The 12367-nt window shown below is 35.1% G+C and overlaps 1 non-coding gene across 1 annotated transcript; it reads left to right on the top strand.

Moving 5' to 3' along the window:
* Positions 1-11549: 11549 nt before the first annotated feature.
* On the top strand, positions 11550-11656 carry LOC131182710 (small nucleolar RNA R71). The gene has a single exon (XR_009150971.1). It is a non-coding gene; the product is annotated as a small nucleolar RNA R71 (small nucleolar RNA).
* Positions 11657-12367: the final 711 nt, after the last annotated feature.

The raw sequence follows: 12367 nt of genomic DNA on the forward strand, positions 1-12367 counted from the left end.
TATACATCACTTAGAAATTGTACACATTGCATACAAATAGACTTCCTCCATTTAGTTAATGCATTACTCATTTTTAGGAATCATGCATCATGCATTAAACTCTTTTGCCAAATCCCTTGAGCATTGAAAAGTTGCCTATGAGAGTGATTTGACTTACCTTTAGTTGGGTTTGTGGATTGAAAGTTTCCTAAAAGGTGCAAGGTTTTGAAGTGTCTATCCCTTGCCTATATCTTCTTAGCCAAAAAGCCACCCAACTAGTCATTTGGAGATGGAAGTGTTTAAAGGGAGTTATTGGATATAAGGTAGTCAAATGATATCTCACCAATCCTAGAACAAATTTTCTAAACCTTTCAAGGCGAAATACCAGCTTGTACTTGAAAAGAGAGATGATTAGGCATTCTTTGATTTAAACCTTCTCATTTTAAACCTTTGACCTTTTTCCTAATTAAAATTAACCCTTGTAAACCCCTTTGAACCTTTTTATTCCTAATTTTTCTTGAAACCCTTATTGCTACCTAGCCAATGAACCAAACACTCCAACCCTTTTCATGAGAATAATATTGAATATTAGGTACACTTTCTAAAAATAATAGAAATAAAAATAAAAAAAGAAGAAAAAAAATATACAATAAAAGGGAGAAGAAATGCTTGTCATCTTGTAAAAAGTGCTAGTATATGTGCTTTTCACCATTGTCATTCAAAATGAAAGAAATCCACCCAAAGTATTAAAAGGAATGAGTTTGGGGGTGGCAAATTCTAGGGACAAGCATCAAAAGAAAATGCAAGATACAAGTTTAAAGTATCAAAAATGTTCCTCCATTTTTATGTGTTTTGTAAACTATGCTAGCACTTGACAATTCTCATTATGTATTTCTCTCCTCCATATATATATAAAAAAAAAGAGAAAAAAAAAAGAAAAAAAAAAGAAAAAAAGTATAATAAAATAAGAAATGTACCTTATGTTGTCAAGATTGAAAATATTCTCATGTTTTGAATACTTTTTACCCATTTTTCTTCTTAGCCTCTTTTTGAATCCCATGGCCCCATTACATCCCTAAAAAGACCTTTGATCTCTTGATAGTACTTGCTACACTAGTGGAGATAGGAGTAGGGAATTTGCCTATGGGATTGGAAAACCATTCATTCATTCATTCAATTCCATCATTCCATATAGAGACACTTTGACTATTGATTGTTCTAGAATTCCTTTTGAGCATGACTCTCTCTCTTTTGATTGGTTGGTTTGGGGATTTTGAATGATAATTGACTTGATGGCTAAGCGGTGAAAGCTTGGATAAGCATTAAATTCTTTGCATTTTGAAGGATGGGTATATGGATTGCTGGTATGGCTGAAGGTGTGTTAAGTTACTTCAATCGGTAATTTCCATAGCTCTTTGGATAAGGCACCCCTAAAAACTTTGCATCATATTCTAAAGTTTGCTTGAGGACAAGCAAAAGCTTGAGTTTGGGGGTATTTGATGCATACATTTTGCATAGTCATTTAGGTCTAATTTTATAACCATTTTTATTTGATTATTAGTCATTTCTAGCTAATTTCATTAGTTAATTAGTTAGTTTTTCATAGTTGTCAATTTTGCATTAATTTGTAATTTTTACTTTGTTTTGTAGGAAAAATGGTGTTTTTGAAGGACTGAAGAGAATTTTGCCATTGAGGAGTGTCTTCTACAGCCAAAGATGTCAAAAATAGGTTTTCAAGCTAAAATATGCATTGACCAAACTGTGCATAACTTGCCGCATAAGCTATGCAGATCTGCATAAGGAGAAAGATCACTGTTCCAGAACCAGCCGAAATGTGCATAAGGAGACTGCATAGCTTATGCACATTCTCGCCTCCCTTATGCACCTTCACGGAATTGTGCATAACCTATGCACCAAGTCATGCGATTTCGCATAAGTGACTCGAGAACCAAATAGCGCATACTTATGCGATCCACTTATGCGATCCCATAAAGAGTTCATTAATGAGCTGGCAGGAGATTCCCTCAAATAATTCCTCCTAGAACATACCATTTTAGGGCTCCATGTCAGAAAAATACTATAAATAGTCCCATTTTCCCATTTTAGAGAGGGGAGACAAGGAGCAGAAAAGGAAAGGAGGGGCTGAGCAGAATTTGAGGAGTCACTTTCACCTTCCACACCATTTTCAACCAAGATTTGCAGATTTCTTTCTTTCCTTACATTTTTCTACATTTCTAGTGTTTAATTTCTTATTTCTTAGCTTAGATTAAAGCTTTATTTCCATTTAAACTCAATATATCTTGTAAGCATTATGGATAGTGAGTAGTTTACTTTTGATTCTGGAGTAAGGGTTGTAATATTTGAGATATTTTGTGGATTTTGATTGGGTAATCGATATTTTGTGGTCTTAATGAGTTTTATTCATTTCTTGTACGCTTAATGACATGCTTAGTGTAGGATCCCATTAAGTGATGTTCTTAATCCATGGTTGAAGCACCGAAAGGAGAAGGCCTTGTGATAGATAATCAAGAAATTGGACTTAATTAACTTAGACCTAGAAATAGGCTAAGGATTAAGAGGATTCACAGATTAATTAAAGAACTTAATGGGTCTTAATTAATTCTAACTCCACGAAAGTAGGATTAGTTTGATTAAGGCACTCTTTGTCTCACTCGAAAGGGAATTCAAAGGATTTAAGAATTAATCTCCTTAAAACCCATAAGTTTCATAAAATTGGATAACCGATTTAAATCCCAAAATAGCTCGAATATGAAATCCCGAACTCCGGAATCGCCTTCTTACCATTGTTAATTTTCAATTGAATTTAATTGCTTGCCATTTTCAATATTGCCATATTTGAACTTGCTTATTTCAATTTGATGCAATTTTAGTTTAATGCGATACATTGTTGAATAGAATATTGATTTTGCACATATAGATTTCACGCTCCATTACCCATCAATTCATTACTTTAATTTCATAAATACTTCGATTTAGTCAACTTTTATATCAAAAATTCAATCATTAACACAACTCCTCGTGGGATCGATATCTTTTCTATACTACTTGTACGACCCGTGCACTTGCGGTAAGGACACATCAAATTCTCCACCTCAGCCGTCCTCTGAACCAGTTAGCAAAAGGACCAGGTCTTCCTCACAAACTCCAGCACCAGTGACCCAAACACCAGTATCTCAGTCTTCCTTGCAAACTCCAGCACCTGCGTCATCTGCAGATACTATAGAGGAGGTAATTTCTCCATTACCTTGGGCTTTTAGGGATATGGATATGAAAAAGGCCTATGAGAAATTAGTTTCTAAAACTATTTTGGCAAACAAGTATATGGATGAGCAGATTTTGAAAGAATTAGGCATTTATGACTCTGTATTTGCCTATTTGAATGCTGTTAGCTGGACTGACTTTGCTAAAATTAGGGAACCAGTGTACAAGGACCTAACCCTCGAATTTTTGAGTTCCCTAAGGTTGAGTTTCAAACCAACAGTGCCTGAACATAAAGATATGATATATTTTCGATGTGCTGGAATTGATAGGGAATTAGACATGGCTGCTATGAATGCAATTTTTGGTTTTCAGGATTCAGGATATAAAAACATTGAGTGGCAGTAAACTGTTTATGACCTTGTTCAATTCTGGAAGGATATTGCACCTTTTGGGGGTTATTATACATAGAGGACTGCAAAAGCCTTTAGGATAGTTGACCATGTATTGAAATACCTCCATAGGTTCATTACTTACACTGTTTTAGGAAGGGGACACAGTAACAGTATTGTGGGTGCTGGGGATTTGTTTCTCTTATGGTGCATGAAGGAGAGAAAACAAGTAAGCACAGCCCATTTCATAGCTACTCATTGGCACCAAATTGTCACAAAGCATACTAAAGGTAGTATTGTTTTTGGGGGGTATATAACTGCTATAGCAAACTCATTTAGCTTTGATGCTAGTCTATATAAATTGCTGCCAGTTTCTGGGGAATCATATATAGACAGCACAATGTTGCTGCATATGGATGTTTGTGAGAAAGTAGGCCATACCTATACTCATTGCAAAGATCCCGATACCACTGGTACTGCAGACCCCACCACTTTTGCACCAGCAGAACCACAACCAACCTCTACCCCACAGTTTTCAGCAGACATTTTATCCCTCTTAAGATCCTTGGAATCCAGAATAGCAAGTTTCACTGTCCAACCATCTGTTCCCTCACCTGACACCACAGAAATTCTTGCTACCTTGAAGAGCTTAGAAATCAAAATTGAAACCATGGGTCAGGAGCAGGTTAACCAAAAGAAGAAGCTAGAAAAGAAACTTAAAAAGAGACTTTTATCTCTTAAAAAGAAACAGAAGCAACATCAACTTCAAATGCTAGAGCTTTACAACAAACTGGCCCAATCCTACAACAATTTATATCATTGGGGCCAAGCCATGTTTCAAGAAATGAAAGACTTAACAGAAAACTTGGAAACTGCTTCTGAAGCTTCGGATCACAATGAACCTACTGCAGAACATGAAGCACACCCTGGTGCAGCAGCAAAGCCTTGACAGCAAAGCTTGATCAGTAGCAATAGTTCTAATTTCTGTTTTAGGTTTATTTTGTAATCTGTTTATTTTAATTTTCAAACTTTGGTCATGGTTGTAATACTTTGGTAATTAGTTTTTATGATTATACCTGCACTTCCTTCTTTTCGTTTACTCTATTTTATTTTCTGCTATGGACATAGATACTCTGTGAATGCTTTTTGGTTTAATTTTTGATTTAACTATTAGATTTTATTTCTTTACACTTTTCCATTTTCTTGCACATTATTTTTGCACTTTATCTTTTCTTCAATCCTAATTTTGTTGACATTGATGAGTTGCACAAATTTTCTTTGAGCCGCAACTGTTCCACATCAGTTGGAGGTAACAGCTTCCCTTACACCAGTTAAGCCTATGGTATGTTGCCAATGCTTATGCTTTCGCTTTACCCTACGCAACAGGTTAAGCAACATCTTAAGCAATGTAAATTCATACATTTGGGATACTTTTTCACATTTTTCTCTCTAAAGCTTCATTGTTAATATCATTTTGAGCTAATTTTGAAATACTTGAGCTTACATTGATTTAATCCCCAATTATATATATTTCATTAATTGATTAGTTCACACAATTTTGCCCATCTTTGCATTCATTTTAGACATTGAGGACAATGTTTCATTTGAGTTTGGGGGTGAGGGCAAAAATTTTTGCAAAATTTTTAAATTTTTCATTCATTCATTTATTGCATTTCATTCATCCATATATAGATAATCCATACACTTTTACATATACCACACACATGTCTATACCCATATACAAACATTTGCATATAGTTTTCATATAGATTACACTTAGTTTTAATTCAATTTATGCATTCATTTTAGGATCATGCATATCATAAAAATAAATTTTTACCTTGTCCTTAAAGGATTGAGAGTTGCTTTGAAGAGTAATTAAGCTTATTTTTAGAAAGGTTTGATGGATTGAAAGTTCTGGATAGGTGCAAAGTTATTAGATTCGTGCTTTAGTTTATATCTTCTTAGCCAAGGGCCACCCAATCAATTGCATTGACTTTGAGTGCTTAGAGAAAACTCTAAGGTGAGAAGTAGCTAATTGATGTCTCACCAATCCTAGAACAATCTTCCTAAACCTTTCAAGGCGAAATCATAGCATACACTTGAAAAAGAAATGATCTAGGCATTCTTTGAATTTTAAACCCATATTTTAGCCTTAGCCAACCTCACTTAAAAATTTCCCTTTGGAACCAATTTGAGCCTACATTTATCCTTTTTATTCCTTTGGAACCCACATTACTACCTAGCCATAAACCCAAACACTTACCTACCATCCATGAGAATAATCCTTTAAGTGATAGATACACATAAAAAAAAAAGAAAAAGAAAAAAAATATATGTATAACAATTAGTTGGGAGAAGTGACTAAAGTAAAAAGGCTAGCAAATTCAATTATGGTATGTAAAGTAATTCACCACTCAAGCATACAAAGAAATGAGTTTGGGGGTGAATTGAAAGGGACAATTGTAATTCAAAGTCAATATTATTTATATAGTCCCTCTAAAAGCTTCAAAATTATATGCTAGCATTGGTGAATAGTTATAAAGTTCCTTCTCCCAAATGATTCAAAAAAAAAAAAATTATGTCTTGATCTTTTAATAATTTGATTATTCTCATATTTTGTTACCCTTATCCCTTTCTTGTTAGCCACATTATCACCCCCTTAGCCACATTACGACCCTTGAAAGTCCTTTTGATCTTTTGATGGTGTTTTGCTACATTAGTGGAGATTGGAATAGGAGAATTGCCTATGGGATTGGGATATCATTAAATCCATCCATTTACTTCCATCATTATTTGAGACACTTTAGTTTATAGATTACCCTATAGTCTATTTAGGCATGATTATTCTTTGTGATTGATTGGTTTGGGCTTGATGATATGGATAATTGACCCAAGGCTAAGCGGTGATAACTTTGGTAAGGATTGAATTCTTTGCATCTTGAAAGTGGGTATATGGTTTGTTGGTGGCTAAAAGTAAGCTTGAGAGTTTGGATAAGTAATTTTCATAAATTTAAGGTAAGGTACCCCAAATTGCATTAATTGTTTTAAATTTGCTTGAGGACAAGCAAAGGTTTGAGTTTGGGGGAATTTGTTACACTCATTTCATATAGGCATTTTAGGGTAGTTTTGCATCCATTTTGCCCTTCTATTTTAGTATATTTTATGTTTTTAGCTTTATTTTAGCTTATTTGTTAAATTTAAATACTTTATATGTGATTTTTGTAATTTTGTTGTTTTTGATAGGATTTTGTGGCAAATCGAAGATCAATGAGTGCAATAGGAAGTGATTTGAAGAAATTTGGAGTTCTTTAAGCATGGAGGAAAGTTAAAGAAATCAAACCTTGAAAAAGCAAACCAGCCGAAATTTGCTTGAGGCTTTGCTTAAGATCATGCTTAGGGTAAAGCGGCAGTGCTTAAGGTGCAGCACAAGTCAAGCATGAGCAGAAAAGTCCATTTTACTCTAAGTCTGCCGAGATTTGCTGAAGGTCTGCTTAACCTTAAGCAGACAGTGCGACCAGAAGCTGAAATCTGCTAAAAAGCTGCTTAGGGTTAAGCCGAACCCTAAGCAGACTGCCCAGAACGTGAATAGTGCTGCTGACTTGGATAATTTTACACCTCATTTCCTATCCACTCCTTGTCTTTTATTTACTTTTAGGGCAACTTTTAGGGACCATATAAATTCATCATTTCCTTATTTTTGCCACAAGAGGAAGGGGAGGAAAAACAAAAAGGAAAGAAAATTATATAGAAAGAGGGAGAGAAGACGCCATTCTCTCTAGGAAGAGGAGCTGCACGAGTTTGGAGCTCCAGAAACCAGAGACCTTGGTTCTTCCACCTGAGTTTTTCTATTTCAGTCCTCTTATCATGTTTTCCTTTACTTTTCCATCAATATTTCTTGTAAATACCATCATGAGTGAGTAATTTCTTTAGATTTCAGAGTTGGGAAATATGTTTTAGATTAATTTGTGGATTTGGACTGGGTATTTCCTTATTTTATATGAATATGAGTTTTGATTCCTTCCTTGTGTGCTTGATTTACTTGCCTAATGTTGGTACCCATTGGGTATTGTGTTAATCTTTGATTGAAGGACCGAAAGGTGAAAGTCATTGATGGGTAATCATGGATTGGAACTTAAAATCACCTAGATTTAGAAATAAACTAGGACTTTAAGAGGAATTAATTATTGGTTATAAAACTTAATGGGTTTTAAAATAATCAAATACATACGAAAGTAGGTTTGGTTATTTTAGAATACGCTTTGATTTGCTTGAAAAAGATATCAAAGGGATTTAGAATCAATTTCCTTCAAACTCTATTTCTCCCTAAAAATTGGAATGCCTAAGACAAATCCCAACTAATTTATGCATAAACCCCCAACTCTGGAATCACTTTTACCATAATTAGACTTTTGCTTAAATTACCCATTGTTAATTTTAGTTTAATTGCGAACTAGAATTAGAATTTATTTGTTTGCTCTTTACCCATTTCAATTGGATTAATCAATTTACCTTGCTCATTTACATTTACCATTTATTCATTAATCATTAGCCCAAATAATCGCTTCATTCATAGTTTAGTAATCAAACAGCAAATCCTCGTGGGAACGATACTTGATTCATCACTTTATTACTTGAGACGACCCGTATACTTGCGGATAAGTCACATCATGTGCCCAGCGAACACAAGCGACGACACAAGCGAACCCGGTTATGTCGCAGGTTGCGCAACAATCTGCCCAAAGTGTGCCCAGCGAACACAAGCGACGACACAAGCGAACCCGGTTATGTCGCAGGTTGTGCAATCTACTGCCCAAATTTGACAGATTTAGAGAGTGCCTAAAAAAGTAAAACAAATTAGATTTCAAATGATTAAACCTTCATAACATGAATTCTAATTGTTCAACTTGTTATGTTCATCAAACACTCATAAAAAATAATTTTTCAAAGCACAAATTCACACATCCACATTCAAATAATTTTCTTATTAAACAAAGATGACAAGGTTTGGAAAAATTTTCTCTTAAAATTAACAAAAAGGGCAATGAATCCAGCAAGAATCACCAGCAAATACTCAACAAAAGAAAGATGAAAATTATAAGTGAACAAATTTAAAACTAAAATTTAAAGCTAAAATTTAAAGCTAGACTAAAATAAATTTTTTTTTTGTGCTCATTTGCTTGTAATGCATTGCATCCCATCTGCACAAGGAAATTAGAACAATGTTAAACTCTGAATAAGGAGTATAGAAAAACTTAAAACAAATATATATATGAAAGAAATAAAGAATCAATGAAAAATTATGAGTTATGCCCAAAAATGCTAAGTTTAGGTCTTTAGCTTAACCATACTCACTCAAGATTTTATGGAGAATGAGAGAGATAGCAAGTTGCTATCTTCTCAATTGGCTCACCAACTGAATAAAGCCTCAATCTTTGTCCATTTACCTTGAAATTACCAGATTTTTCACCAAAAATTTCCACAGCACCATGAGGTAAAATTTTCACAATTTTGAATGGACCTGACTACCTTGATTTTAATTTTCCTGGAAAAAATTTTAACCTTGAATTGAATAAGAGAACCAAATCTCCTTCTTTAAAGTCCTTTTTCTTGATATGCTTATCATGCCATTTTTTAGTTCTTTCTTTATAGATCCTAGCATTTTCATAAGCATCAAGTCTCAATTCTTCTAACTCATCTAGTTGCAAAAGTCTTTTGTGTCCAGCAGCTTGTAATTTCAGGATTTCCTTTTTCACAATATCCTTCATTGTAGGATTTAATCTTCTTTGGTGTTCAATAGAAGGTTTACTATTTGGCTCTAGGAAAATCCTATGCATACAAACTGTTGGACTAATTCCCTTTATATCATCAATTGCATAACCCAAAACTCTTCGATATTCTCTCAAAACTCTCAACAATTTTTCATTCTCAATATCAGTCAAAGATGCATTAAATTTAACAGGATATGTTCCATTGGGTCCAAGAAAAGCATACCTGAGGTTGGAAGGAAGAGGTTTAAGATCTACCTTTGGGGCATCCTCTACCTTTAATGATGGTGGTTTAATCTCCAAATTTTGCACTTTTTCAAGCCGAAAATTTGTGGCTTCAGGATGTGGTGGAGAACTCTCCAAGTGTTGTACAAAAGCAGCAATATTGTGATTATCATCATCAATGCTCCCACCATGGACTAAGCAATTTTCAAGAGGGTCTTGTGGATAGCTTTTTCTGAAATGCTCTTGAACAATCTCATCAATAATATCTACCCGCAAACAAGACTCAACTTCTTCATGTTTCCTTTTCATGGCTGGATTGATGTTGAATATCATTTGATCATCTCCCACTCTAAGTGTTAATTTCTCACCCTTTACATCAATTAATGCACCAGCTGTTGCCAAAAAGGGTCTTCCCAATAAGATAGGAACTTTTGTGTCTTCTTCCATATCTAGAATGACAAAGTCCACCGGAATGTAGAATTTCCCAACCTTGATAGGCACATTTTCAAGAATGCCTTCTGGATACTTAATTGAACGGTCAGCCAATGAAAGATACATATTTGTGGGCTTCAACTCTCCCATATTCAACTTCTCATAAATTGAAAGAGGCATTAGGCTGACACTAGCTCCAAGGTCACATAAGGCATTTGCCACACAATTATCACCTATATGACAAGGAATGGAAAACACACCCGGATCTTTGAGTTTGGGAGGTAACTTCTTCTGAATTATAGCACTGCATTGCTCTCCCAAGTTGATGGTGTCATAATCTTCTAGCCTTCTCTTGTTGGAAAGAATCTCCTTCAAAAACTTGGCATAACTTGGCATTTGGGATAGTGCTTCAGTGAATGGCACATTGATATACAACTTCTTTAGCACTTCAAGGAATTTGCCAAATTGTTTGTCTAGCTTATGCTTGATGAATCTTTTAGGGTAGGGAAGGGTGGGCTTATAAGGCTCAGGTGGGATGTATAGTTTCTCTCCCTCATCTTGCTCACTTTTGCTTTCTTCTTCTTTTTCATTTTTCTTGCTCTCAATTGAATTTTCTTCTTTTGTTCTCTCTTTTTCTTCTCTCTTATTTTCACTCTCTTGACCAACTTTCTTACCACTTCTCAAGGTCACAACCTTACATTGTTCATGAGGGTTTTGTGGTTGGCTAGGTAATTTCCCATAGGAGTTGCTTCCTGATGAGCTTGCTTGTTGAGCCAATTGAGTCTCCAACATGCGGTTGTGGACTTGTAATTGATCCATGGTTTGTTTCATGTGTTGCATTTCTTCCTCCAATTTGCTATTCATCTTGCTTTGTTCAGCAAAAAATTTCTCCATCATACTTTCCAAGGTTAGCTTCGGTTCATAAGGTGGAAGGGATTGTTGTGCTCTTGCTTGATATCCAGGTTGTGGCTGCCTTGTGGGCTGAAATTGAGGCTGGAATTGAGGCCTATTCTGCTGCATATATTGCTGGTTATGAGCATAATTTGAGCTTTGACTTTGTTGAGCAAAAGTTGCTTGTGGCCTCCATGTTGAGTTGTTCACATTAGAGTAAGAATTTCCCATAGGTTTCTGTTGATAACCTCCTGCATAAGCAGCTTGTTCTTGCAAATAATCATCACCATAAGAAGAGTAATCAACTCCACAACTTTGAGTTCCATCTGTGAAGGCAACTTGTTGCATAGTTGTAGGAGTTGAGGTTGTTGCCTTTGTGCAAAAATCACTAAGAAGCTGGGTCAACTGATCAAATCTTGCATTCATGTAGCTAACTGAGTCAAGTTCATAAATCCCAGCTTTCTTTGGCTCAAGTGCTCTAGGATTTCCCCATAAGTGGGTATTATGAGCAATCTTCTCTAATAGATCATAGCATTCTTCACTTGTCATTCTCATGAAATCTCCTCCTGCTTGTGAATCAATTGTGTTTCTTATGGCTGGAGTAACTCTGGTGTAGAAATTCTGAACAATCATCCATTTGGGTATTTCATGATGAGGACATTGCCTTTCAAGCTCCTTAAATCTCATCCAAGATTCATACAAAGTTTCATCATCCCTTGGCTTAAAAGCTACCATCAAATTCCTCAAATGAGTGGTCTTCCCAGGTGGGAAAAACTGAGATAGAAAAGCTTGAGATAACTGCTCCCAAGTAGCTATAATAGCTTGTGGAAGTGAGTCATACCACTCTAATGCTGAATCTCGAAGAGAAAATGGAAATAAGGTGAGCCGAATCACTTCATCTGAAACTCCAGGCTACCTTTGTGTACCACATATCATCAAAAATTTCTTCAAATGAGAATGAGGATTTTCAAGTGGACTACCTCCAAATTGTGAATTCTGAACCATTTGAATGAGACCAGTCTTTAACTCAAATTGATTAGCTCCAATAATAGGTCTGTTATCTCTCACATCAGCACATATAGGAAAAGCATAATCCAACATGGATCTTCTTTGAGGATCATTTTGATTAACCACTTCATTTTGCCTATTTTGCTCATTTCCTCCATTGTTTCCACCAATAGCTCTATTTTGATTCTCCATATTTTCAATTGTCTCCTCTTGCTCAAATCTTTGTTGTTCTTCTTTTTCTGCTTCCTTTCTTCTCTTGTATTCCTTTTTGTTGGCTCGACAGAACTTTTCAATTTCTGGGTTGAACAACAATTCAGTGTCACTTGTGCTTTTCGATTGTCTCATAAACAAGAAAAGTACCTGAAAAACACAAGGAACAATAGTGAAAATAAAAGAAAATAAAAATTCTAATCAGCTTAAAACAATTAAAATCCAACTTAAAAAACAAACAAT

Source organism: Hevea brasiliensis, chromosome 8 (assembly GCF_030052815.1).
Source record: "Hevea brasiliensis isolate MT/VB/25A 57/8 chromosome 8, ASM3005281v1, whole genome shotgun sequence".
Taxonomy (NCBI): domain Eukaryota; kingdom Viridiplantae; phylum Streptophyta; class Magnoliopsida; order Malpighiales; family Euphorbiaceae; genus Hevea; species Hevea brasiliensis.